The 21,759-nt window shown below is 44.4% G+C and overlaps 1 protein-coding gene and 1 long non-coding RNA gene across 22 annotated transcripts in view; one reads left to right on the top strand and one right to left on the bottom strand.

Moving 5' to 3' along the window:
- Window positions 1–21,759, top strand: part of CYRIB (CYFIP related Rac1 interactor B) — a 169,092-nt gene that overhangs the window by 58,949 nt on the left and 88,384 nt on the right. For 2 of the 21 annotated variants that reach the window (XM_010344240.3, XM_039464498.2), the window contains exon 1: window positions 18,794–19,020. The exons of 17 other annotated variants lie outside the window; for them this stretch is intronic. The gene's annotated coding sequence lies outside the window, so the exon portion shown is untranslated. Of the gene's footprint in view, window positions 1–18,793; window positions 19,021–21,759 lie in introns of those variants that run through there. 2 more of the 21 variants (XM_039464503.2, XM_039464493.2) reach the window with 1 other exon arrangement.
- Window positions 8,572–13,212, bottom strand: LOC141581499 (uncharacterized). Its single transcript, XR_012514184.1, has 3 exons — window positions 12,754–13,212; window positions 10,397–11,291; window positions 8,572–9,888 (listed from the first exon to the last, which is right to left on the bottom strand). It is a non-coding gene; the product is annotated as an uncharacterized LOC141581499 (long non-coding RNA).

Raw genomic sequence — 21,759 nt, 5'->3', positions numbered from 1 at the left:
GCGCGTGCCACTGCGGGGGGCTGATTTTTTGTATTTTTAGTAGAGACAGGGTTTCACCATGTTAGCCAGGATGGTCTCGATATCCTGACCTCGTGATCCGCCTGCTTCAGCCTCCCAAAGTGCTGGGATTACAGGCATGAGCCACCTTGGCCATAGTTTTTTTTTTTTTTTTTTTTTTTTTTTAAAAAAAAAAACTAGCTGTAGATGGGAGGAAAATTCTCCATCCAGGTTGAGGTAAATAACAGAAATTGAATGAGTTCAAGAGAAAAAGCAGAACCATTGTCAACTGACAATGTCTCCGAAGAGATGATTGCATCAGATAATTTTACAGAAATGGTTTCTCTCTCCTTTTGACTTTTCTGCCTGAGGCTGCCATTAGGTTTTAAAGTAATAGAGCAGCTATTATGTAATTGTGTACAATGCTTCCTTCCCTTGGGCCCACAGTTAACTTGTGCCTTCAAAATACAGAATACAGTTTTTTTGGTAAAGAGTTTATGTAAAGCCAGTGTGATTCCTAAATTAAACTGCCAAAATGAGGGCAAACAAGCTGGGTTTTCGGGCTTTCTCCAGGTTCTGCAGAGATGTAACATCCGACAGATCAGGAAGACGATTTGCTGAAAGTCATTCGTGTGCATGTGCAGAATGTGTTCACACCGCTCCTGCCCACAGTGTGCGTGTGCTGTACTTCACTGCCCAGTGGAAAGGCTCTCATTTGTTCATAGGTCGCCCAGCCTCACTTACTTCCATTCCATCCAGGCATATGCAGTTTCATCCGGGGATAAATCAATAATTTTTTTTCCAGAGACAGAATCTCACTCTGTTGCTCAAGCTGGAGGGCAGTGGCATGATCTCGGTTCACTACAACCTCCATCTCCTGAGTTCAAGCGATTCTCGTTCCTCAGCCTCCCAAGTAGCTGAGATTATAAGGGCGTGCCACCATGCTTGGCTAATTTTTTGTATTTTTAGTAGAGATGGGGTTTCACCATGTTGGCCAGGCTGGTCTTGAACACCTGACTTCAAGTAATCTGCCCGCCTCGGCCTCCCAAGGTGTTGGGATTACAGGCGTGAGCCACTGCGCCCGGCAATAAAAAACTTTGAAAACCAAATGGTGGTTGGTGACAGGTTGATGAATAAGGTTTTCAGCTTAGATGCTGTGCTTTTTGAATTTTTGTGTCTGTTTTTTTTTTCCAGGTTATTACTGATGATAATTGATTTATCTATCCAAATTTCTAGCACATTATGTACAGTGTTTTAAATCTTGGGGACAGAGAATTGAGCAAAGCACAGCCTTAAAAAACGCCTTTAGTGGCCTTCCTCCAACCAGATTTCCCCCAAGTCTGTCCGCGTTGGTGTGATACGTGGGTGCTGATTTACTCTGGGCCTAGCAAACTTTAACTGGACTTGGGGAAAGGTATGAAGTAGAAGTAAACAGAACATGAGAAAGGTCTGGGGTTAAAATGCAGAGGCATAGGCCATCCACAGCGCTCATGCCTGTAGTCTCTGCACTTAGCGAGGCTGTGGTGGGAGGATTGCTTGAGCCCAGTAGTTTGAGATCAGTCCTAGCAACATAGCAAGGGTATTGTTCTCCTGAACTCAAGGGTATTGCTATGTTGCTAGGACTGATCTAGCACCGATAATAATAACAGAAAAGAAAAAAAATAGCCCGGCGTAGTGGGGTATGCCTGTAGTCCCAGCTACTTCGGAGTCTGAAGTGGGAGCGTCACTAGTGCCCTGGAGGTGATGCTAATGCACTCCGGCCTGGGTGACAGAGCAAGAGCCTTTCGAAAGAGAGAAAGAGAGAGCGAGAGGAAGGAAGGAAGGAGGGAAGGAGAGAGAGAGAAAGAAAACAAAAGAGAAAAGAAGAGAAAGAAAAGGCTTAAATGTCAAGTAATGACCAGAAAAACAGGGCTCTGGGCTCATTGTGACCCGGCAGAGGTGACCAATTGGTTTTCATTAGGGATAAAATTTACGGGCTTTGTTACCACACCATAACCCAGCTCACCCTAAGTCATGTAACCACTACTGTCATAGAGGGAGCACGATTCATGGAACCTGGGAGCAGGTGTGTGTGTGCGCACGTGTGCATGCAAAGACATGTATGTGTATATATGAATCTTGCTGCCTCTTGAAACTGGTTTCCAAACTTGTCTACACGTTAGAATCACCTGGCAATCTTTTAAAATCCCAAGCCTCAGGCCATACACTAGATGAATTACTTCATAGACTCTGGGGGTGGGACGGAAGCATTAATAAGTTTTCTTAAGCTCTCTAGGTGATTCTAATGTTCAGGACAAGTTAAGTTCAGGAATCACTGTTCTGTGAGAATTATAATAATATCATGATGATGATTATTTGAGGAGGAGTGGGCATAATGGTAGTGACAGGGGAAGTAGCCATCATTATCATTTACTGGCTGCTACCTATATACCAGGCAGTATCCTGGGTGTTTTACAAAGATGATCACTTCTGATTCTCACTGTGCTCCACTGGACAATTTTGTAGGTGGTTGGAGAAGGAAAGGAGAGGGTCATATCTCTTTTTTTTTTGAGACGGAGTTTTGCTCTTGTTGCCCAGCCTGGAGTGCAATGGCGCCATCTTGGCTCACTGCAACCTCTGCCTCCTGGGTTCTGGCAATTCTCCTGCCTCAGCCTCCCAAGTAGCTGGGATTACAGGCATGTACCATCATGCCTGGCTAATTTTGTATTTTTTTTTTAGTAGAGATGGGGTTTCTCCATGTCAGTCAGGCTGGTCTCAAACTCCCGACCTCAGGTGATCTGCCAGCCTTGGCCTCCCAAAATGCTGGGATTACAGGCATGAGCCACCATGTCTGGCTGAGGGTCATATCTTTCAAACTGATGTCAGCCACAGAGTTGGCTAACCAGATTGTCAGGTGAAAATGAGTAAGATGGGGTTGCTGGGCTTACCTTCTTGACCCCAGAGGGACCATTGTGGACATCCTTAGGGCTGAGATTCAGGGTTTCTTTGTTACCACAGCATAACCTATCCCATCCTGATAGATGGGCTATCCATCCTTTTAATAACCACAGTGGATTCAGGCGTTGGTGTTCAGAAGGACGTTTTGCAACGTGATAAATTGAGGGTGGTTTATTTTGGCTTGCGGCTTGGAAAGAGAGGAGAGTGCAGTAAACCAGGCTATTAATCTGGGGTTGGTTGGTTCATCCATCAAAACCACTTTGTATGTGTCTCAAGGAATCACATTTAATAAATTGATAAAATGCTACCTTGTGTTTTGTAGCACTTTTCTCAGCGGAATACACAGTGCTATGCAAACCTCCTACTGTTGTTAGTCTTTTTGATACACCATAGAAGGTCTGTAAGAGGTAAGTAGGGCATTTTACCATAAGGTAAAATGAGGAAGTAAGTTACCTTGAAATGCTTATCTAACATCTCTATAGATTTCTGAAGTCTGCAGAGATTTCTGATGGGAGCCTTTATGTGTAGGTAGGAGTTTGGCTGGGAAATATGGGAGTGTTGTGAAAAGTGTTCCCAGCAAAGGAACAGCATAGAGAAAGGTGGAACAGCAAGAAACAGTATTTATGTGAACACTGTAATCATTGTTAGCGTTATGACTGAGAAAGATACCATTCCTCGATACTATGGGTGATTTAGAAATCTAATAAAGCCTGCATTTCTACTTATTTCTTCATCATGCAGCACATGTCTTTTTTCTTTCTTTCTTTTTTTTTTTTTTTTTTTTGACACGGAGTTTCATTCTGTCACCCAGGCTGGAGTGCAGCGGCACGATCTCGGCTCACTGCAACCTCCACCTCCTGGGTTCAAGAAATTCTCCTGCCTCAGCCTCCCAAGGAGCTGGGACTACAAGTGTCTGCCACCACGCCTGCCTAATTTTATATTTTTAGTAAAGACAGCATTTCACTATGTTGGCCAGGCTTGTCTTGAATTCCTGAACTCAAGTGATTTGCCTGCCTTGGTCTCTCTTGTGTGTTGTGTGTAATGAGGGCCAAATAAGGACAGCAATTAATTGACCTACTTTTTTTTTTTTTTTTTTTTTTTTTTTTTGAGACAGAGTCTTGCTCTGTTGCCAGGCTGGAATACAGTGGCACAATCTCGGTTTACTGTGACCTCCACCTCCCAGGTTCAAGCGATTCTCCTGCCTCAGCCTCCCGAGTAGCTGGGACTACAGGCACACACCACCACGCCCAGTTAATTTTTGTATTTTTAGTAGAGACGGGGTTTCACCATGTTGGTTGGGATGGTCTCAATCTCTTGACCTCATTGTTCACCTGCCTCAGCCTCCCAAAGTGCTGAGATTACAGGTGTGAGCCACTGCGCTGGGCCTAACTGACCTACTTTTACCCTGAAAGATTATACCAGGTACCATACCAAATGTTGCACACTGCTTATTAATATAGCTATTTCACAGGACTTTATTGATGCCTCAGTGATATAGAATAATCTTTGGAAATAAAGACAGTGTAGACATAAACCCCTCTGATCTTCCCCTGGGTCTAGAGTTCATGACTAGGGGATTGCTCCCTGGACAAGTTCCGTAACCACTTGGGCCCTGTATTTTCATAAACAAAAGTGTTAGGTTGAAGGTGAATTCCAGAGTTTCTTCTGCTTCTAAAATTAGTTGATTTCATCCAGAAACTCTGATGCCCAGGCACTTATAAGTACAAATGGCCTATTAAATTAAGAAGCTTGGGCAGGTGTGGTGGCTCAAGCATGTAATCCCAGCACTTTGGGAGGCTGAGGTAGGCAGATCATGTGAGATCAGGAGTTCGAGACCAGCCTGGCCAACATGGTGAAACCCTGTCTTTACTAAAAAGATAAAAATTAGCTGGGCATTGTGCCAGGCACCTGGAATTCCAGCTACTCGGGAAGCTGAGGCAGGAGAATCACTTGAACCTGGGAGGCAGAGGCTGCAGTGAGCTAAGATTGCACCACTGTACTCCAGCCTGGGCGACAGAGTGACAGTCTGCCAAAAAAAAAAAAAATTTTAAAATTTAAATAAGTACTGAGATGATAGACATTTTCTCCAAGTCTGTGGATCAGGGTTAGACCAGAGCTTGAGCAAGGTAACATTCTCCCCTTTGCCCTCTTCTGTGAATTACATGCTGGGGAGAAGTATGCATTCTCATTAAACATGAAATTGGCACCAGGATTTTAGAGCAGAAGCTTGCTAAACCAGTTACACCTCTTCTTAACTTGGACCATATTGGTTATTTTTTTTAAAAAGCTTATGCAATATCTTTACTTCTGTAGCCTCAAGAAGTGACTGTGAGAACCCCAGCTCTTTCAGAGTTTTAGTTCATGTTTGACTTTTTCCCATCATTCTGTATAAATCTCTGTGTTTCAAATACTACATTACGCACTAGTGACCTGATCATTTAGGCTAATTCTGGGCAGGGTTAAATCTTACCTCCTTGTTTTGCTTATCTGATTCTCTAGTTCTGGCTCTGTGGCCATGCTAGCGATTCACAGTAGTGTTAAGACTTAGGCCTGTGTTGATTCAGGCTGGGCCAATGTCATCTCCTTGACCAGCTACAGCTGTTAAGTGCATGCCTTGTACAGACTCCATGCTCTCACTGGGGATACAGTCATGACAAAACAGTGTGGCCGCTACACCCTCCCGGAGCTCACAGTGTTCAATAACCGTACAATTACAGTGATGGTGTGTGCTGTAAACAAGGAGCACAGAGGTTGAGAGCAGCCCCACAGGGGATCTGACCTGGTTTGCTCAAAATGGCAAATGCATGGCCATGATGAGGAGCCCAGGCAAGCAGTTAGGGGCTGGAGGCATTAAGAGCAGCAAGCGATCTTGAGTACAAGTTGGGACCAGGTCAAGAGTCAGCTAATGAACAGGTCCCTGTTATTGGATAAAGTGCAGGACAAGTCCTTCATCTCCCTGCTCCCTCCCCTGACCTTCCAAAGCTGGAGGGAACTCTTCTAGCCTGTTAATTTTACAGGATGTATTGATATTATCCATGCCATTTATTTGGCAGTTGTGTGTTGCTTTGTATTGGAGTAAGTAGTATGCCTTTCATCTCCTGGAAGAGAAGTCTGTTTCCTACACTCTGTGTTCCCCTAAGTAGGTGGCCCTAGATGGAATGGTTGATGCATCAACTGGCTAATGAAGATGCCTGTGGCACTTCATTTGGTCTCAGAATGTGGGCCATGGTGAAACCCCGTCTCTACTAAAGGTACAGAAAATTAGCCAGGCATAGTAGTGCGCGCCTGTAATTCCAACTGCCCAGGAGGCTGAGGCAGGAGAATCACTTGAACCTGGGGAGGCGGAGGATGCAGTGAGCTGAGATCACACCATTGTACTCCAGCCTGGGTAACAGGGTGAGAGTCCATCTCAGAAAAAAAAAAAAAAAAGAATGTGGGCCTTGTTCTTTTTGCCTTCAAAGTAGCAGATCAACAGAAGGTTCAGAATGGAGGACAACGGTAACACGTAACAGTTCCAAGTGTTCCTTTGTGCTGAAATTTACCAACACTTCTGTGGATTGAGCCAATTAATGGGGGAAATTCTATCAACCTAGGAATAGTTTAATAGATACTAGCTTGTAATTAAAAGTTCAAGGTAAATTACCTTCCCTTTATCTGCATGCTATTACCTACTTTTCTTTCTGCCTGTGTGATTCTATTCCCATTAATAGAGTAACTGCCAGCCATGAGCCTTCTGTTTGCTTTTGCCCCTCCTGTGTTTCCTCATTTTCTCTATCAGGTTTCTCCTTTGACCACTTCTGCTTCCTTTTCTTTTCCATTTTTCTCCGGTCCACACTCTCCCTTTTTTAAATGCCATCTTTTTGGGCAAATAAAATGGTTCAAAACATTAAAAGAAAATAAAAAAAATATGATTTTATTCCCACATTCATCCTGTTATCATTGAGTTTTAACTTCTCTGACCCATTCTACCATTCCCCATAGGGGTACATATTTTATATTAATGATATACATAACTTTGCTTTCTAATATATATGTAACTTTATTACATATTTATTATCTACCTATGTATACATGTAATATACATAATTATAAATGTAATTTTGCATTTTATGATATATGTAGTTTTATACTTTTTTTTTTTTTTTGAGATGGAGTCTTGCTCTGTCGCCAGGCTGGAGTGCAGTGGTGCGATTTCTGCTCACTGCAACCTCTGCCTCCTGGGTTCCAGCGATTCCCCTGCCTCAGCCTCCCTGATAGCTGGGATTATAGGCGCACACCACCAGCCCTGGCTAATTTTTTTTTTTTTTTTTTGTATTTTAGTAGAGACGGAGTTTCACTATGTTGGCCAGGATGGTCTTCATCTCCTGACCTGTTGATCTGCCCACCTCGGCCTCCCAAAGTGCTGGGATTACAAGGTGTGAGCCAGCATGCCGGGCCTGCTATATGTAGTTTTGTACTTTGTTCTTTTAACTTAATATTCACATTTTAAAAATCAATGAATGCTAACTGAGCTCCTAGTATATACCAGACATTGTTCCAGGGGCTGGGTACGCATTAGTGGACAGACCAGCCATAAACTCCTGCTGTCATGGGCTTAGGTCTAGTTCATGGAGAAAGACAATAAACATAATACAAACGATGTTACGAGGTGACAACTGTTATGGAAACAAAGAGTAGGGTTACAGAAGACTGGGGATATTAATTTATAAAATAGTTTCTTGTGTTTCTACCATTTTCTTATGTACTCAGTTGTATGTTGTCCTTGATGTTGATGGATTTTAATTTCCTGAGACCCTTAGGACTAAATAACTTTTTATTTATTTTCTAGACAGAGTCTCGCTCTGTTGCCCAGGCTGGAGTGCAGTGGCACAATCTCAGCTCACTGCAATTCTGCCTCCTAGGCTCAAGATTCTCCCACCTCAGCCTCCAGCAATTCTCCTGCCTCAGCCTCCAGAGTAACTGGGACTACAGGTGCATGCTACCATGCCCAGCTAATTTTTGTGTTTTTAGTAGAGACGGCGTTTTGCCATGTTGGCCAGGCTGGTCTCAAGCTCCTGACCTCGAGTGATCTGCTTGCCTTGCTTCCCAAAGTGCTGGGATTATAGGAGTGAGCCACCGCGCCTGGCCAGAACTATATAACTTTAAATCACGAGAGGACATATGAGTCCTTGAGAGCAAACCCTTTATTTCTGAGGTGAGAAAACAGGTCCAGAGAAAAGAAATGACTTGCCCAAAATCAGACTGCCCCCAAGTAGCAAAGCAAGGACTTACATTTTAATTAAAGTGATTTGCATTAATTCTAAAGATGGTTCTTTCAGAATCCTACTATGCCATTTCCCTATAGTGGGAAATTTAATTTGTGTCTGGTTTTTATTAGAAATAATACTGCAGCTTTATTAAATAGCATCTTAATGAAAGCAAGTCTATTAATAAAAACCATAATAATAAATAATAGGAGATGCTAATACTTATTGGGCTCTTAAATTTTCTGTGCCCTGTGCTAAGCACTTTACATGAAATAATCTACATCTAACAATGAGTACCATTAGCTTCTTCATGTTTTTTTTCTTTTTTTGAAACAGAATTTTGCTGTCGTCACTCATGCTGGTGCAGTGGTACGATCTCTTCTCACTGCAACCTCCACCTCCTGGGTTCAAATGATTCTCCTGTCTCAGCCTCCCAAGTAGCTGGGATTATAGGTGCACACCACCACGGCTGGCTAATTTTTATATTTTTGTAGAGATGGGGGTTTTGCCATGTTGGCCAGTCTGGTCTCTAACTCCTGACCTCAGGTGATCTACCTCCTTCTTGGCTTTCCAAAGTGCTGGGATTACAGGCGTGAGCCACCATGTCTGGACACTTTCTTCATTTTATAGATGAGAAAATGAAGGGATTAAAACTCAAGACTGGCTAAGCCCAGGGTCTGACGGTCAGCTTCTATGATTACAACTTTCCGCATGTGAATAGTAAAACAACTGTCGACAAAAAATCCCCCAAACTCTCAAATTAAAAAAAAAAAAAAAAAAAAAAAAAAAAGCAAATGTCAAAAGCCAAGATAATCAGGTACATGCCTTTATTTAAAACTTTACCAGCCAGGCACGGTGGCTCACGCCTGTAATCCCAGCACTTGGGAGGCTGAGGTGGGCAGATCATGAGGTTAGGAGATTGAGACCATCCTGGCTAACACGGTGAAACCCCATCTGTATTAAAAATGCAAAAAATTCGTCGGGTGTGGTGGCATGTGTCTGTAGTCCCAGTTACACAGGAAGCTGAGGCAGGAGAATCCCTTGAACCTGGAAGGTGGAGGTTGCAGTGAGCCAAGATCGCACCAGTGCACTCCAGCCTGGGCAACAGAGTGAGACTCCATCTCAAAAAAAAAAGAGTTTACCAAATATTTAAGTTTTACCAGCCTTTTACAGATTGTTTCATATGTAATTGTTGCTTTTTATAGCCAAAGACGGTTCAAATTGGCAATTTCCTAAGTTCTACTTATTATTGTAGTCAATGCTCACAATTGACTACAATTGTTAAAGTAGCTAATAATTGTGCCTGTTTTATAGATAAGTAGTATAGTATTTCAAGGGGAGCTTGACACTGAGGGATTTGGTTAATGTTTACAGAAAGGAAAAAGGGATAGGGAAGCAAGGCCGATGGAATGATTTATGCAAAGCAGGCAGCTAAGACTCGGGCGAGAATCCTGGTTCATCTCCTAGTAGGTGTGTGACCTCTGGCAAAGTACTTGAACTGTTTGTCCCTCTGTTTTCTCATCTGAAAATAGGGAGGGAGTAAGTCTCTTTTATAATGTTGTAAGGATTGCATTATAAAAGTGTAGAAATCACTTTCTATAATACTGGCAGAAACTAAGCAATTGATCAGAGGTATTGGCGGTAAAAGTTCCTTCTGTCATTATATTTCCAATTAAATTCTTTTGTCTTTCTTCTAATGACAGTGTTTCTGTAAAACACACAAAAAAATCTTATTTTAATGGCATTGATAAATTAATATACTTTATCAATCTTTTAAAATGTCATTGATAAATTAATGACTCTGGACACAATTAAGAATTCTTTTTCTTTTCTTTTCAGACAGGGTCTGACCCTGTCGCCCAGGCTGAGTGCAATAGTGCAATCACGACCCATGGCATTCTTGACCTCGTGGGCCAAAACAATCATTCTGCCTCAGCCTACCAAGCAACTGAGACCACAGGCTCACACCATCATGCTCGGCTAATTTTCCTTTGTTTTAAAATTTTTTCTACATACAGGGTCTCATCATGTTGCCCAGGCTGGTCTCAAGGAATTCTGGGCTCAAGCAATCCTCCCACCTTAGCCTCCCAAAGTGCTGGGATTACAGGTGTGAGCCACTGCACCTGGCTGGAATTTTCTTTTTCTATAGGCAAAGATTTCATCTAATCCTTATAGTATGCTATGTAAAGTGGGCAGAAAAGTAGAGATTCACTAACCTCCCTGGGTTTTGGGGTCACAGTGGGGTGAAGCTGAGAAACGAATGGCCTACCCAGCCATTTTTCTCCCTTCCGTTCCGCTGGAGCCATCTGTGATTTTGTGGTATCTTGTCCCTTCCTTCAGGTGATGCCTCCTGTGCCTGTGCCTTTTCCTGATGGGAGGGATGGGATTGTCAGAACTAAACATGTCAAGTGAGCGGTGCTTCATGCTGCCGAACCACACCACAGGCCAAAAGAGCTATTCATGGAAGGGGTAGCACTTTCTGAGCATACCCTCTTGGAGTTTTTTTTTTTTAATTTTTTGCAGCCAGTGAGTCTGTAAATGGCGCCATGGGCTTGGTCTGCAAACTGCTTACAGCATCAGTCAGCATGGGGAACAGCCTCTCCCTTGGGAAAAAAACCTCTCCTCGAGGGTAGGGCTTGGGAAGAAGTGAAGGCGTGCAGAAAATCTTTTCCTCTTCTCCCTATTGAAATCTTGGCAAGAAAGCACACTCTTCATTTCTGTTTCCTATATCAGCAGCAGATTCCCAATTTGAACTTGAAGGCATCATCCTTGCTTCGTCATACGTCAGCTTTTCCGGCTGCAAACAATTTTGCTTCTTTAGTTGACGAGGACTCTAATAACTCCAGGTGGTGAATGGGCGGTGGGAAATGCAGTTCTGTAGAAATACAGCTCGAAAGCAATACAAACACAGAGGGAAAACATGGGAAGCTTGGCAAGGGGGAAGTGCTGGAATAAAGCATTTTACCTTTATTGAAATTGAAGAGACTTCCCCTCAGCTGAATTCCAGATTCATTCAATGCTTCATGGTTTAGCTGCTCAGTGGAGTATTATACAGCCTTTAACAGTGATGTGGCTGAAGTTCCTTGGTTAAGGAAGGTTGATAAAGATACACTGTGAGATGAAAGACAGCAGATGACAATTCATTAAATGAACCATTTTAATAAAAATATGTGCTGTCTATATATAGATATAGACAGGAAAAACATTTGGAAGGGTGTCCACATGGTGTGGGTTGTTGGATCATGGGTGTTTATATTTTCTTTCATTTGCTCATATGTATTTTCACATTTTTTGCTGCAATCAACATGTATTACTCGTATAATCAGGGTGAACAGTGCATCGGGCATCTCATTTACTGCTTGGATCCTCCCCTTTTTTTAAAATCCATTTTTTCAGCATATTTAGGGAGGCTCTCCTAGGGGCTGGGGACTGTGGCAGGAACTGCAGTGGGCACAGTGATAGCTCCATCTCTGCTGTCATAGCTGGCATTGTAATGAGAGGTGGTTTTTGTTTGTCTGTGTGGGGATTTTTTAGTTAAAACTCTTTTTTTTTTTTTTTTTTTTTTTTTGAGATGGAGACTTACTCTGTTGCCCAGGCTGGAGTGCAGTGGCACCATATCTTGGCTCACTGCAATCTCTGCTTCCTGGGTTCAAGCTATTTTTCTGCCTTAGCCTCCTGAGTAGCTGGGACTACAGGTGCTTGCCACCACGCCTGGCCAGGCTGGTCTTTAACTCCTGACCTTGTGATCTGCCCACATTGGCCTCCCAAAGTGCTGGGATTACAATCGTGAACCACTGCGCCCAGCCAGTTAAAACATTTTTAAGCTAAACATTTAAAATAATTAGAGTGCCGGGAGCAGTGGCTGACACCAGTAATCCTAACACTTTGGAAAGGCAGGAGGATCACTTGAAGTCAGGAGTTTGAGATCAGCTTGGCCAACACGGTGAAACCCCATCTCTACTAAAAATATGAAAAACTTAGCTAGGCATGGCGGTGTGTGCCTCTAGTCCCAGCTACTTGGGAGGCTGAGACAGGAGCATCGCTCTTGAACTTGGGAGGCAGAGGTTGCAGTGAGCCGAGATCGCACCACTGAACGCCAGCCTGGGTGACACGGCAAGTTTCCATCTCAAAGAAAATAAATATAAAAAAATTAAAATAGAGTTTGTGATAAGCGCTGTGAAGGAAAAATGCCAATGATGTGCTAGGGAATGAGTGAAGGTAGGTGGGGGTTCACCTTTGGAAGGGTGATGGGGGGACCACTTTGAACCTGAAGGTGGAGAAACAGCCAAGTGAGGAGACTGGAAAGCTACTCAAGGTATAGAAAGGAATAGCCAGTGTGAGGCGGTGGGACCCTTTTTCCTTCCTGCAGGTCACCTGAAGGGCTGGGGAAATGAGACTTGGAATTACCCCACTTGTGAGAAATATGTTAGGTTTGCAAATGTATTGGAAGCTCATCGATGAACCTTATGACTCGGAAAATAGAGCCCTAAGGACAGCTTTATGGCTCCTGTGAGATTGGTTAATGTTTTGCTAAATAACAGGAAGGTGTCGGTTTGATTGGTTGCCTTCTTACTTGGGTTCTTTTTGAATAGCGGCTCTGATGTCACCTTTCAGTGCTGGATGAGTTTCTAGCTCTTCCCAGGGGATACTCAGGCCTCTGTCCCCTGTCCTCTTCCCCTTTCTTCATTAAATACTCATCCAGTCCTCATCCCTAAGGCAACACTGCAGTCCCTCACTACAGTAGAAATGTTTGGAAGCTGTCTGTTTCCTCAAGGATTCAGTGTTCATTCATCCTGTGAAAAGAAAGAGGGAATTAGTTGATAGAACTCCCTGCATATTCAATTGAGGAGTGAGAGGTATAGAGAGGCAACAAAAACTCTAGGTGCTTAAGTGTATTGAAAAATGTATTTGAGGGGCTGGGCGCAGTGGCTCAAGCCTGTAATCCCAGCACTTTGGGAGGCCGAGGTGGGTGGATCACGAGGTCAAGAGATCGAGACCATTCTGGTCAACATGGTGAAACCCTGTCTCTCCTAAAAATACAAAAATTAGCTGGGCATGGTGCCTGTAATCCCAGCTACTCAGGAGGTTGAGGCAGGAGAATTGCCTGAACCCAGGAGGCGGAGGTTGCAGTGAGCTGAGATTGCGCCATTGCACCCCAGCCTGGGTAACAAGAGTGAACCGTCTCAAAAAAAAAAAAAAAAAAAAAAAAAAAAGGAAGATGTATTTGAATGAAGACTGGCAGCAAAATATAGAGCCTTCCCTAAGGACAACTGGGCAATAAATCGGGAACCAAAAACATGTTCAGATCCTTTGACCCAGTAATTACAATCCAGGGAACTTATGCTGAGGTCAGACTTTTTTAAAGGGGAAAATAAAGAAAACAAAACGTCTCTAGCAGCAGCAATAGTCAATATTGACATGTGTTTTGGAGCTTTGAAAGTATTTTCTTATACAGTCTTTATGAGAGCTTCCCAACATTTCTGTGAAGTAGATACTCTTATCCCCATTTCACAGATAAGAAGTGAAGATCAAGTGGGTGGTCCCAGTTCACTCTGGCAGATTCAGGCTCTGAGCTCCAGCTCGTGAATGGTTACCCAGTGGGTTTGGTCAGAAACTCAAGGTACAGCTGGGTGCAGTGGCTCTTACCTGTATTCTCAGCACTTTGGGAGGCCAAGGCAGGTGGATCACCTGAGGTCAGGAGTTTAAGATCAACCTGGCCAACATGGTAAAATCCTGTCTCAATTAAAATTACAAAAATTAGCGGGGTGTGGTGGCATATGCCTGTAATCTCAGCTACTCAGGAGGCTGAGGCAGGAGAATCACTTGAACTGGGAGGTGGAGGTTGCAGTGAGTGGAGATCGCGTCAGGCCTTCTGGCCTGGGGCAACAGAGCAAGACTGTCTCAAAATAAATAAATAAATAAATACAAATAGAAAAAAAGAAACTCAAGATATAGTGGTGGGAGTCAAAAAAGCGTAAGGAGAAAACCAAGACTGATAACAGTTATTGAGCTTAGTCTGTACCTGGTTCAGTTCGCAGCATTTTACAAGTTTTTTTTCTGAGTTAACATTACCACAAACTTGTGGGGGAAACTGAGGCTTTCCGATGTTGAATAACTTGTGTAAGTTGTAGAGCAGGTTTCAAGCCTAATCAGGTTACATCCAGAGAGTAGAGGTGGTGTCAGCTCTGCTGTATTGTTCTCTGCATTTGCAAGAATGCTTTGTAGAGGGAGTGAATACATGAACAAATAAACGAACACATGGATTAGGGAGGTTAGGACATTAGAACCAGCTTGTGTGGAGAATCGAACCTCAGGCTCCCTGTGGATGACAGGTTCTTTTCCATAACTGTGCATTTTCTATGTGCAATATAGCAGTGCAGTTGTACAGGCCTCTCCCAGGAGAGCTGGAGCTGTCCTGGCCCTCGAGGCAACACTTCTCCAGCACCTTTTGCCTAAAGGCTCTTTTTCCCTAAAGGCTTAACTCATCCCTTGCCAAATACCCAAAGCCAAATCAGTCTCGGGGGTAAGCCAGGCATGTAGGGTGTGGACCTTTAGCAACTGAAGGAAACTGAGCTATTTCAGCATGATGAAATACTCTGCAGTCATTAAAGTGATAGATGTGACTGTGTAGAAATATGAAAAAGTATTAGGAAAGAGTTACATATATCTGAAGATACCAGTGAAAGCAATGTGCATTTACTTCTTTATTATTATTATTATTTTTTGGGATGGAATCTCACTCTGTTCCCCAGGCTGGAGTGCAGTGGTGGGATCTTGGCTCACTGCAACCTCTGCCTCCTGGGCTCAAGCGATTCTCCTGCCTCAGCCTCCTGAGTAGCTGGGAATACAAGCGTGTGCCACCACGCCTGGCTAATTTTTGTATTTTTAGTAGAGACAGGGTTTCACTATGTTGGCCAGGCTGATCTCGAACTCCTGGCCTCAAGTGATCGGTCTGCATCAGCCTCCCAAACTGTTGGGATTACAGGAGTGAGCCACTGTGCCCGGCTGAAAGCATTGTGCATTTACATGGATGAAGATTGGAAGAGAAGAGGAATGAAAATTGTGTAACAGTATTGGGATCGGGTGGTGTCACCCTCCAGTTTGTCTAAGCCAGGAGCCTCTGGGTCATCCTGACAACCCCAGTCTCCTCTTCCCCCAGATTGAACTTGCAGATTCTGCATCTTAATTCTGGTGTCTGTTCTTCATCCTTATTACCAGTTTCCTCCAGCAGACTCCCCTTATCTCTCCTGGACCCCACAGCAGCCTCTTAACTGGTTTGCTGGCCGTCTGTTCTCTGTACCACTGTAGCCCATATTGGACTCTGTGGTCAGAGTGATCCTGATATAAAACACATCTGATTCTGTGTCTCCCTTGGTTCGAAGCTTCTCTTTATTTGTGGTTGCCTTCAGAAGGCAAGTTCAAATTTCTAACATGGCGTATGATGTCCTTTACAATCTCAGTGTGTCACAGCACCCCCACGATCCTCCCCAACCCTTGGCCCTCTGCATTTTCTTCTTGGTCCTTTCCCCTTAGCTTCCAGACCAAGCTCAGATGTCCCGCCCCCTGCTTTTTTTTTTTTTTTTAAGATAGAATCTCACTCTTGCTCAGGCTAGAGTGCGGTGATATGATCTCGGCTCACTGCAACCTCTGCCTCTTGGGTTCAAGCGATTCTCTTGCCTCAGTCTCCCGAGTAGTTGGGATTACAGAGGCATGTACCACCACGTTCAGTTAATTTCTTTTTCCTTTTTTTTTTTTTTTAAAGTCGAGACGGGGTTTCAGGATGTTGGTCAGGCTTGTCTCAAATTCCTGACCCCAAGTGATCTGCCTGCCTTGGCCTCCCAAAATACTGGGATTCTAGGTGTGAGCCACTGTGCCTGGCCAAAGGTCTCATTCTTTGTGAAGCCTTCACCGCTGTCCCAGGGAAAGTTAGTTCCTCGACCCTTCTAAATTAACGAGTCATGCTATGTTTTAAGTGCAAGGTTACAGCTGTCCTTTCACTAAACTCTCAGCCCCTTTGGAGCAGGGACTTGGTGTCTTACTCTCCTGCTTCCCAGACCCTCAGCCTGATGGCCAGGACTCAGTAAGGGGGCAAAAATGTGTGTTGATTGAATGGATCAATGATTGAGGAAAAGCATTTATTTTCTATAGTGTTTTACAACTGATTCGATAATAAATAAAAATTTCTAAGAAAATAGCACTGAAGGAAAGCCACGGGACCTTCTGAGATGTAAGAAAATAGACAGAGACAATGCAGTGTAGATGGAGAACATAGAAAGTATGGACAGGGTTTCACCATGTTGGCCTGGTTGATTTCGAACTCCTGACCTCAGGTGGTGCACCCGCCTTGGCCTTCAAAGTGTTGGGATTACGGGCGTCAGCCACCACCACACCTGGTCCAGTATTTTATTATTACCACTCCTCAGTGGATTGTTTTCTTTGCTGGACTGTAAGCTCCCTAGGCCAGCGTCATGTCTGTATTGCTCTCCATAGATAAAATTAGGATCAGTGGGCTGGGCGCCGTGGCTCACACTTGTAATTCCACCACTTTGGGAGGCTGAGGCGGGTGGATCACGAGGTCAGGAGTTTGAGACTATCCTGGCTAACACAGTGAAACCCCGTCTCTACTAAAAATACAAAAACTAGCTGGGCATGGTGACAGGCACCTGTAATCCCAGCTACTCGGGAGGCTGAGGCAGAAGAATCACTTGAACCCGGGAGGCAGAGGTTGCAGTGAGCTGAGATTGTGCCACTGCACTCTAGCCTGGGTGACAGAGCTAGACTCCATCTCAAAACAAAGAAACAAAAATTAGGATCAGTGGATGAAAATTGTTGTGCATCAGATTTTTGCTTACCGTAAAACAGGTTCCTCACAGTCAGAGGATGATAATTGCAATAATGAGTTCCCTATAATTGGAGATATTGGAGCTGAACTGGATATTCACATGTTGAAGATACTATGAAAGATTTCTGGTTTTGGTGGGAGATTGGGTTAGAGGTGTATGGTTACTCAGAGCTCATATCTAAGGAACTGTGAACATGTATGAACTCCTCCTCTGGTTCACATGGAGCACAGTGGTCTGTCTGGACCCAGGTTTTCTAAGATTGGATTTTAGTATGTCAGACGCGTGGACCAAGGTTCTTGGATTATGAGGACTTTTCCATCAGCATCAACATTTGCAAAATATCATCTCCAGTTTAATTGAAATTGATGAAAATTATAATAGATACAATATAGAACTCTTGAGTCTTCCTGAAGTATGATAATTAAGGTAAAAGTCTGAGGCCCAGGAATGCTGCCTTTAGCGTGTGCCTTGAAAAAGCCACTTAATCTCTCCATGACTCAACACGTTTCTAAGTAATATGCCCACCATGTTACATACCATTTGGTCTCTACATAACTCAAGAGGAAGACAAAAAGGCTAAATAAGGTAAGGCCTGCCCTTCTGTGTTTTGTGGCAAGGAGTGATTTCTTGGCCTCATATAGTAAGGCGCAGATAGTTCCTGGGACCTTAGCTCTTTGACTAGAGCTTCGTTCATAATCAGGATTTCATGGATGACTCCCTGGTTGCATGAAATTCCTGAAATTTTATGTAAATGTGTCTGCATGTATGTATTTTTCCGGGGAGGGGGCAGGGGAAGGCCATACTTTTGTGGGATTTCAGTTCTGCCTGTGACCCCAAAATGCTTATAATCATTCACCACCATCTTAGTGATCTCCCCAGCTTTCAAACTGAAAATAACCCTGGGAGAAGTAACATTGTCATCTTTTCCCCTTTAGCGTTAATGAAAAAAAAATCAGCTTTGTAACAGGATTAGGATAAACTAGCTAGATGGGATGTTCTGTTTTTGTCTGTAAAGGGGAAGGGATCAGTTATGTCCAAAGAGTGAAAGGGGAATTAGGGAAATAATTAAGAGGCTGCGCCCTCTGTCACATCCAAGTTTCTGCCCACTAGTTATTTTTGCCCGGTGTCGGCCCCAGAATAGGGGTCTGATTTATCTGAGAGTGCTTTAAGTGGCGTCTGATTGTTAATTCTCAGAATCATCATTTTTCACCTCCCAAGGGCGACTCCGCGATACTATCGCAGGCGATAACGGTGCCGTCCCCTGGCGCTGGGCGCCTGCCAGGCACACGTGGGAGGCTCAGTACCTGACCCGAGGGGGAGAGGCGCGCCCTGCAGCCCAGCGGTTCCAGGCGTGGAGGGACTGTGGCAACTTCTCAGGGTTCAGCAACGAGTCCCGAGGTCCAGTTCCCGCCATTCCCAAGCTCGCTAATATGAGGCAGGTCACTGCCACCTCTGAACCTCCGTTTCCCATCTGTACGTCAGGAAGGGTGGAAGACACCAACTCACTCAGACGTTATCTCGGCGCGAAGGTGCTACCCCTTTAAGGAGGCCAGGGGTACAGGGGGGTGGCCACGCCTCCCTCCTCACGCCGCGCCCGCCGACCACCTGTCTCCGGCTTCGCCCCGCCCCTTCGGGGGGGCGGGGAGGAGGGGCGGAGAAGATAGGCTAAGCCTTTACCTTGCGGGGCGGGCGTGCAGCGCATGCGCACGGCCCGACAGGTCCGCGGCGCCCTCACTTCCTGGCATTCCCCCCTCCCCCTCCTCGCCGTTACCCTGTACATCCGGGTCACTTGCCCTCCCCGCTCGGAGCCGCCGCCGCTACCGCCTGGCTCATCGCGGCTCCGCCACAGGGGCAGGTGCTGAGGGGCTCCCGGTCCGGCTGCTGCCGCTCCGCCGCTCCGGACCCGGGGCTCCCCCTAGCGCCGCTGAGGAGCCGCCTCTGCGGCTCGAGGAGGGCGGAGAAGCGGGGCTGAGAGCGCCTGGAGGCTCGAGCGGAGGGTGAGTGATTGGTTTTTGCCATTTTCTCCTCTTCGCTCATTCCTTGCTTTCCTGATCCGCGACCCCATTTTGACGAAGAGGCGGGTGGCGCGGGGCCCGCGCCGGCGCGGGGCTTCCTGCTTCCCCGGCGCGCTGGGCCCGCCCCCGGCCCCGCGGCGCCCCTGGCCCGCTTCCTCCCCGGCCGGCGGCTCCGGCCTGCCCCCGGCGCTCATTCATTCGTGTCTTCCTTTCTTCCGCCCCCTTCCTTCCACTGGCACCTCCACGCGCGCGCTCGCCGCCCCCTCCCACCCCAGTTCCTGCGGCGGCCTGTGACCCTGCGCTCCCCGGCTCGTCCCTTCCCTGGTCCACATTGTCGCCCCACCCCGACTCCCACCACTCCTTCCTCCTCGCGGCCGCTTTTCCTCCTCCTCACCCCGGTTCCTGTCCTCAGCTCCACACCTCCTTCTCCCCCGGGCTTCGCCACGCCCCGCGTCGACAGCCAGTCCTCCTGGTCCCTGGTGTTGAAGTTGGTGTCTTCGTCGCTCCCCATCACTTCGCCTTCCACCTGCGCGGCGAGACCTTCCAACTTAAATACTGCGTTGTTCCTTTGATTAATGCTCAGCGTTTAAAGTCCAGATTCTCAGTCGTAGGGTGTGGTCCTAGTGTGTTTCCAAAACACACAGTTTCTACTATAATTACCCAAATCTATGACTGTCAAACTCTAGTGGAAGTGGCAATTGCTGTGTGTGTGTGTGTGTGTGTGTGTGTGTGAACCTCATGGCTATTTTGGGCCGTACTGAATACCTTTTTTCTTTTTTTTCCTGGAAGACTTCTATGATGGCTTAATTTCCTCAGAGTGTAAAATCTGGCAGAAGATTGTTCTTCTTTCTGCTCCTCTGGATTCCTCCTCACTTGCTCTCTTGACTGATTTGCAACATTACCTGTTAATACATTGCTGTAGGAATGTTTGTTGGTGAGACTTTCTTGTCTAGTCTGTCAACAAAATTTTTTGACAGCGTTCGCGGTGTGTGCAGAATACTGATGCCTGAATACTTGCGGTACCACAAAGTACCATTTTGAATGAGACAAAGGTTTTTGAAATTTGCTTACACTTTTTTTTCCCTACTTCTCTGTAAGTGTATTGAGTTTGCCACCTTTTTACTCTTTATGTGAAAAATGTAGTCAATCAATTTTGTGTTTTTTAAGTCTTAGGGTTTGGGAGATTGGCGTTCAAGAGGAGTGTTTTATATAGCGAAAGGAATTTCAGTCGCTCGGATGTTTGGTGACTTACTATTACAAATTATTTAAGACTAATATTCCTCGAGAAAAACCATGATCCTTTTAATTCTTTAATTGTATTTAATAATAGAAACAGAAGCTTTGTGTCTAGAGCTGCTTGATAACTGAGGCTTATTTGATAGCCTGTTTGTAAAATGTTGCAGTTAACTGAAACTCCCTAATCAGCATTCATAAAATGAAATGACAGCACTTTTTTTTTCATGTGACTTTCATAGTCCATAATAACGAACTCCAAGAGAGGTTCTTAGTCCTGAAGCACACCTAGCTGCATATCTTTATGATGATGCTATTGCTGTCAGTATTTGTGTTAGCATTTTCTAACAGCCTTCGTTTTGGGGGAGGTGGGTGTTAAAAAGGTACTTGGCCGTTTGTCCCTGCTTAGGTTTTAGATAACCACTTCAGCAGTAAGATTTCTTAACTCAGTTGAGAGAGAGAGAGAGAGAGAGAGAGAGAGAGAGAATGTGTATTTGCAGAACAGTTTTGCTAGATAATCTTTAAAAACTTTAAAACTTTGATAGTGATGTAGCTGTTTTTGAGAAAACTCTTGCTTTGTAAAATGTTCTAGGATATGTAGTATGAATTCTAGATTGTATAATTGGATAGAGGCTAGATTTTTCTTTCCCATGAAAGTGGTTGGTTGATCAGAGGGAGGAGTGGTTAGTAAGTTAATTATAGTTTGCCCCAGAAAAAAAATATAATTTCAGATATTAAGTAAAACTAAGTCAATGCAGTTTATTTTTGATGGATTTTTGATTGCTGTTTAACTTAATAGAACTTAAAATTCATTTCTCTGAACATTCCAGGAATAAACAGGTTTTTAAAATTTACAGGTAAAATTAGTGCCCCTTGGGATTATTTCACTCATATTTGAAATGGTCATTTGTCTTTACATGGTAAATAACAGTTGATGGAGAAGCATAGAGAGGTGCCTATTCTACTCCTAGTCTCCATGGGGGAAAATACTGGATTGTCCCTTACATGAGGTTGCCAACTAAGTATAAGTGCATTCAACTGTAAGAACTTAACAATTTTCTCTTACATTGTTTAAGGAAAACAAGACTATATTAGTTGGAAATAGCGTAGTGGCATACATCTTCTTGGTTTTGGTCTCTTCTGTAACTACACCAGAGTTTAGCACAGTGCCAGCCTGGTGCATAGTGGATACTCAGTAATTAGGTTTTGAACAATTGAGTGAATGGCAAGGTCAAAGAGTGTTAGATTCTAACGGCATTTTGTAATTATATGGCAAAAGTTTTTGAAAAAGATGTCGATTGCTCTGAGCTGTAGTTTTTTCAAGTATCTTGTAAATTTTGAAGACTGCTGTATTGAGTTACTTAAGTTGCTTTGAAGTCTTTGGGGGAGGAAGTATAGACATAATTCTGTGTTATACTTTCGTTCATAGAATGGATTCGTTTACTTAGAATGGATATTTGATATATGTATCTTGTCAGCATTCATGAA

The sequence above is a fragment of the Saimiri boliviensis genome, chromosome 15 (genome assembly GCF_048565385.1).
Source record: "Saimiri boliviensis isolate mSaiBol1 chromosome 15, mSaiBol1.pri, whole genome shotgun sequence".
Taxonomy (NCBI): Eukaryota; Metazoa; Chordata; class Mammalia; order Primates; family Cebidae; genus Saimiri; species Saimiri boliviensis.
The sequence above is the reverse complement of the archived record's forward strand: the minus strand, read 5'-3'. Positions and strand labels throughout refer to the sequence as shown.